The sequence below is a fragment of the Mesoplodon bidens genome, assembly GCF_964165515.1.
Source record: "Mesoplodon bidens genome assembly, chromosome: 20".
Lineage (NCBI taxonomy): Eukaryota > Metazoa > Chordata > Mammalia > Artiodactyla > Ziphiidae > Mesoplodon > Mesoplodon bidens.
The window spans coordinates 21356881-21364078 of NC_138181.1; positions in this window are offsets into that span (position 1 = coordinate 21356881).

The following is a 7198-nucleotide window of genomic DNA, read 5'->3' on the forward strand; positions in this document are numbered from 1 at the left end:
ACCAAGCTCAGAGGTCACCTGAACCAGAGGCACTGGTTCAGCTGATCGCTAGTGTCCACCTGCCCAAATTAGCATGTTGACCCTATTCTTCTGTTAATTTTTTAAATCGTAGGGTCACAAGGTGAGCCATGAGAGATACAGGCTTGTGTCCATGTTCAGGGCAAGAAGAAGAGGGAATGGGACTGTGCTGATCCCAGTTGTTCCTTCCATGGGAAAGCAACAGATGTACTTGAAACCTCCCAGCAATTTCCCTTTGCCAAGAACTCTTTCTCCTGACCACATCTAACTGTGATGCTGGGAAGTAAGTATTTTTGCATAGCCTAGAGTGGCAGTAAGCAAGGAATAGGGAGTTGGTATGGGGTATTGTTCAGCTAATCCACAGGATCTGCCATGCACTGAAATTCGAAAATGATCTGGCTCATACATAACGCCCTCCAAGTCTAGCCCCGACTGATCTTGAAATGGAGCAGGACCTTATGGTCCTTCCCTGCCACGTCCTCTGCCTGCCTTTTGTCTGTGGAAAAACTTTAGCCAAAGGATAAGTTTAATCAGAGAAGTGAAAAAATACAAAAGCAAAGGAAAACAGTCAAACAATACAAAACAATAATAGTTTAGTCACTAAACAAAGTCAAGGACCTTTAGTTCCTCCTCAAGGGCTATAGATCATATTCTGAGCCGTATCCTGTGAGCTGTCTTATAGATACTGAAACCCTCACCAGGTGGAAGAAGTTAACTACATGATGACCAGGCTGTAGCATCACATAAGCTGCCACAATTCTGAGAACTGGCCTCAAAGAAATGGGAACAAACCGACCCTGGAACTGAACACTAACTGTACTTAAACAATCAAGATGACGCTGATCAGACCACTGCATGACCATTTGAATATGACTGTCAGAGCTGACTGTGCTGTTTCTGCATGTAGCCCCCTCCCTTCGTCTGTAAAAGCTCTTGCCCACTGATTATCAGTGGTGGGGGGGTGGAAGAGTTGGCCTTTGGACAGGAGTCTGCCCTCCCGCTGTTGCCACATCCAAAATAAAGCAAACTTTCCTTTCCACCAACCTTGCCTCTTTACAGTAAGTCCCCTACATACGAACGAGTTCAGTTCCAAGAGCTCGTTCTTCAGTCCAATTTGTTCGTAAGTCCAAAACAGTTAGCCTACTCCAAAGAAGATATACAGATTGCCAACAAACACATGAAAGAATGCTCAACATCATTAATCATTAGAGAAATGCAAATCCAAACTACAATGAGATATCATCTCACACTGGTCAGAATGGCCATCATCAAAAAATCTACAAACAATAAATGCTGGAGAGGGTGTGGAGAAAAGGGAACCCTCCTGCACTGTTGGTGGGAATGTAAATTGATACAGCCACTATGGAGAACAGTATGGAGATTCCTTAAAAAACTAAAAATAGAACTACCATACGACCCAGCAATCCCACTACTGGGCATATACCCTGAGAAAACCAGAATTCAAAAAGAGTCATGTACCACAATGTTCACTGCAGCTCTATTTACAATAGCCAGGACATGGAAGCAACCTAAGTGTCCATCAACAGATGAATGGATAAAGAAGATGTGGCACATATATACAATGGAATATTATTCAGCCATAAAAGGAACAAAACTGAGTTATTTGTAGTGAGGCGGATGGACCTAGAGGCTGTCATACAGAGTGAAGTAAGTCAGAAAGAGAAAAACAAATACTGTATGCTAACATATATATATGGAACCTAGAAAAAGAAAATGGTCAGAAGAACCTAAGGGCAAGACGGGAATAAAGATGCAGACCTACTAGAGAATGGACTTGAGGATATGGGGAGGGGGAAGGGTAAGCTGGGACAAAGTGAGAGAGTGGCATGGACATATATACACTACCAAACGTAAAAGATAGCTAGTGGGAAGCAGCCGCATAGCACAGGGAGATCAGCTCGGTGCTTTGTGACCACCTAGAGGGGTGGGATAGGGAGGGTGGGAGGGGGAGGGAGGGAGATGCAAGAGGGAAGAGATATGGGGATGTATGTATATGTGTAACTGATTCACTTTGTTATAAAGCAGAAACTGACACACTATTGTAAAGCAATTATACTCGAATAAAGATGTTAAAAAAAAAAAAAAAAGGTAGCCTAGGTACCCAACTAACACATTCGGCTATATAGTACTGTACTGTAATAGGTTTATAAAACTTTTCACACAAATAACACATAAAAACAAATAAACACAGAAAATAAAGAAACCATTTTTAATCTTACAGTACAGTACCTTGAAAAGTACAGTAGTACAACAGCTGGCATACAGGGGCTGGCATCGAGTGAACAGGCAAGAAGAATTACTGACTGGAGGAGGGAGAGGAGGTGGGAGATGGTAGAGCCGAAGGACCGTCAGCAATAGGAGACGGAGGGCAAGCTGCAGTTTCACTTCGCCAGACGTTGATGGCACAACATCAGGTTGTGGTTCCTTCCTGGATTCAATTCTATCTACCCTCTTGAAGAAAGAATCCAGTGATATCTGGGTAGTAGCTCTTCTTTTTCTCGTCATAGATGACACGGTAGCACTGGATTACATTCTGAACGGCTGCTGCAACCTTTGTGTACCGTTCTACGTTCGGGTCATGTCCCTTAAAAACTAACAGTGCCTCCTGAAATAAAGAAAATCCCCTTGCCTTTTCCTGCATCGTGAATCTCTTCAGTTCTTCAGTTACTTCTTCTTCCTCTTATCTCTCTTTGTCCTTTCTCTGGGCCTCCAATTCCATCAGGTCTTCACTAGTAAAGCTCCTTGTATTGCACAGCAAGGAGTTCAGTGAAGTCGTCCTCTTGCAAATCTAGCTTGAAATAAAGATACTGTGCTACTTTATTCTTTACTGTACTCTGTACAGTAAAGTACACAAAAGCACAGCCACTTGTAGAGGATGCACGCATGTGACAGTGTACACCAGACATGTGAACTAACTTACATGATTGGACATGTGAATGCACGTTCGCATCTTTGAAAGTTCGCAACTTGAAGGTTCATATGTAGGGGACTTACTGTATTGGCTTTTGAGCGGCGAGCAGCCGGTTACAATCTGACTTATCTTCTATTTAAACTAACAGGGACCCTTTACTCCTTCGCAGGGATCCCTCACTCTTCTTCAGATGCTGCATTAGTATTCTTGCTTCTACTGCACATGTCTGATCCCTGTCCTTGATATTCTTTCTTTAAGTCCTACTTGCTTAATGAAATCTTCTCCACAGATCTACATTACATTGATTTTCACATTTTTAAAACGTACTGGTAGGTACCATTTAAAATAAGTGATATATTTGTAGCATTTAAATTGTAGGGTGTGAATAATATCCATATGCGTTATAGAAAAAATAAAAGAATGCATTGGGAACCTCTCTTACTGAGATGTTTAATCATTTTAAACAAAGAAGTCACAGGACTCTGAGAACTTCCTACTTTCTATAGAAAGTCATGATTATTTCCACCTAACAATATTTCAACTCCTTTCTAAGGGACCTAGTAGGAAAGAGAATGAAGGTGCTTGCACAAAATTCTTATTTTATAGCTCAGTGACTTTTCTTGATCATAGAGAGACTAAATTAATATGAAGATTTCTGGACCTATTCCTAAGCATAATGATCCTTATGAGCTTTTAGGGTCCTAAATCTGCATTTTTATAAAGGTTTCAGGTGATTTTGAATGAGGTGATCTCCCGATCACATTTGGAAAGTCACCTCCGCAGAGAAGGTGGAGCCATTAAAAAAGCTATGCCACAGACACTAAGCGAAATCGAGAGAGCTGAAGTGTTCTTGTTGCTGGGGTTAATGAGCAATGACATGACTCTGATAGTCTGTGAGTCTTTGTCTGGATGGTCTAACACTGTGACTATCCAACAGGTTGACATGTATGGACAACAAGCCATGCCCTCTGCTTTTGGTTGGAGCCCTGGCAGAGGATTAGAGGGAGGAAGATGAATGGTGTAAGGATAGTCAATCTTCTGTCACCCTGCAAGTTGCCTTAGTCTAGCTTTATCCTTGCACAGAATGTCATTGCTTATCACAAGGTGGCCTGCCACTCACAGGTCTGTCTTTCTGAGTTCTGGTAACCACTACCTCTTGTTGCTTAGGATCTGGGATGTTAACAGAGTCACTGCTGCTGGATTTGGTTGCTGCATGTGTCATGGTTCCCCTTCATCTCTTCAACTTTTATTTATTTATTCACTTTTAATTTTATTGAAGTCTAGTTGATTTACAAGGTTGTGTTAATTTCTTCTGTACAGCAAAATGACTCAGTTATACATATATATATATTCTTTTTCATATTCTTTTCCATTCTTTTCCATTCTGGTTTATCACAGGATATTGAATATAGTTGCCTGTGCTATACAGTAGGACCTTGTTGTTATCCATCCTGTATATACTAGTTTGCATCTGCTGATCCCAAACTCCCAGTCCATCCCTCCCCCACCTCCCTCTTGGCAACCACAGGTCTATTCTCTATGTCTGAGTCTGTTTCTGTTTCGTAGATATGTTCATTTGTGTTGTACTTTAGATTCCTCAGCTTTTAAATAGACATTTTATATACAACCTCTTTCTCTTTGAATTTTTCTAATATGAGTGTGTTGCTATTTCTTGCTGTCTATCGGTGTAAAGAGAACTGGAAGACAGAGTGGGACGGTCTAATATGGCTATAATCTGAATTCTATGAGTAAATGAGAGGATAAACACAATGAAAAATATATATAATATATAAATATAAAAATATAAATATTAAATATAAAAATACAAATCAATGAAAATTAATAAATATCCAGCATGGATTAAAGATAATAATCTTGATATAGAGGAAGCAAAATATTTACCAAATAATATAAATTAAGATACATTAAATTTATGTATAACAGATACTGCAGAAAAAGAAAGAAAAGTAAAAGACTGTCAGAATAAAAAATGGGTTACACATAAATGAATGGTAGTTAAACTGATGCCTTTCTTCTCAGTTGCAACAAAGGAAGCCAGACGACTATGAATAATAGATTTAAAAGAGTGAGAGAAAATAGCTATCAAGCTAGAATTGTAGACTTGGGAAAAATGTTTCAAGGATGAGGGTGAAATAAAGGTAGCTCCAGACAAATAAAAACTGAGAGAGTTTATTTGCAGCAGACTATACTAAAGGAATTTTTAATGAATGTGATTTAGGAAGAACAAAAATGATCCCCGAGGAAAATCTGAGAAGCAAGAAGTGAGTCAGCTCTGAAAATGGAAGACCTGTGGGTAAGTCTAAAGAAATACCAACTATATAATTTGGTAATGATACATCTAATTTCTGAGGTTTAAAAAAAAAGATAGACTTAAAATCTTGAACAGCATTGTCATATAATTTGAGAGGTACATATTGCAGGGTATTAAATAAAGCTCCCCGGGCTTCCCTGGTGGCGCAGTGGTTGGGAGTCCGCCTGCCGATGCAGGGGACACGGGTTCGTGCCCCGGTCCGGGAAGATCCCACATGCCGCAGAGTGGCTGGGCCCGTGAGCCGTGGCTGCTGAGCCTGCGCGTCCTGTGCTCCGCAACGGCAGAGGCCACAACGGTGAGAGGCCCGCGTACTGCAAAAAAATAAAATAAATAAATAAATAAAGCTCCCCTATTGTAAGAATGACAGTCAGTGTTTAGGGGGTTGTACACAGAGGCCAGGCTTGTATTTCCGTAGAAGAGATTTAAGGCAATTATCTGGGAGTAATTCAGGGGGAAAACTCTAATGCAATTTGCTGTATCCAAAGAAGTGCTTGACATTTTGCAGGGTTTCCTCTTCCTAGCATTTCTAAAGCAAAGTGAAACTGTTTTGCCTTCAGACAGGAAGATGCAAGACGGTGATGGGCTGAAATACTGAGGAGATTCCTTTTCCTGATTATTTAGGAGGGGTCTCAAGAGGGGTTTCTATTCCCAATTACTCACCCTTTCATTCCAGAGAGGCAGCTGGTAGGAGAGCCAACGTCTAAACTAGAGACGGGGTTCACATGCTGAATGGCTGACATGGTAATAACTCAGAATGGTGACTACCAGCCAGAACAAGGATTCCCTTCCTCTGCCTCAGGGTTTTCTTTAACTGAAATAGATTTCTCTTCATGTTTTATGCAGTTCTGTACCAGAGCAAACTACGTTTTATGGGCAAAAAAAAAAAGGTCATGGAATCTCTTCTTTGATTTACTGCTTTAGTTGGGTCTGCACTAGAAAGGACAATGAATTCTCCTTCTTTGCAATGCTGGGCCAGTCCAGGTAGTCAATTTGGTTTCATTTTGGTTTGAATGCTTCCTGCAGACAGGATCTTATTTCTTCTAATGACCACCTTGGCACACACTCGTGGAAAGGCAGGCTCTTCACTTACCAAGTTATTTGTTAATGTTCTATTAAGCCCTGAATTCAAAGCCCAGACTTTTACTGTCTGTCCAACAGCAGTACCTGACTTTGGGCACCATGTTTCAAGGGCAATATAAGCAGTTTAATAACCTAGAAAGGTTTTCATAATTTCTCTCACTCTACATTTTACCATTACTCATGGGTTATAAAAGATAAAGAGATTGATTTTCTTTGCACAGAACAGAATTCTGTCTCTGGTTTTACTTCAGAGATGAGGATAGGTCCCAGAGCATCCAATTGCCCTTCTGGAAGTCTAACAGCTCTCAATTCACCTTACAAGTAGCTTCAGAGGCACTTTGAGGTACTTTGGAGGACTTGGATTCATCTGCTAAGTAATACCTTTCAGGCTGACTATATGCTGCTTATCAGCATCATGCTCTGATATGAAAATAATTTAGCCCCTAAAAATATTAATTTGTATTTCTCAAGGAAATTTGACTTTGCCTAAGACCTTTTTTTTTTTTTTTTTGCAGAGCAGGATTTCCATCAAACAATGCAAGGGAAAAATAATTTTCCAAATAAAAATTTCCCAAAACAATGCCACTTTGACTTTGAACTCTTTCAAGGCCCTTTGTTTTTTGTTTTTGTTTTTTAAATTAACAGGCTTCACAGAATTAAACAAATTTCTATGAAGAAGAAAGAAGGGTAAGGGCTTAGACAACCTCCAATTAGCATGGAATTATTTTTCTCTGTTTCGTTGATAAGACACACTTATCCTTAGTTTTTAACCAATGAAATTCAGTTGATAGAACTCTGTTTTGTGAGTTGGCGTGGGATTCTATATTCCACATCAG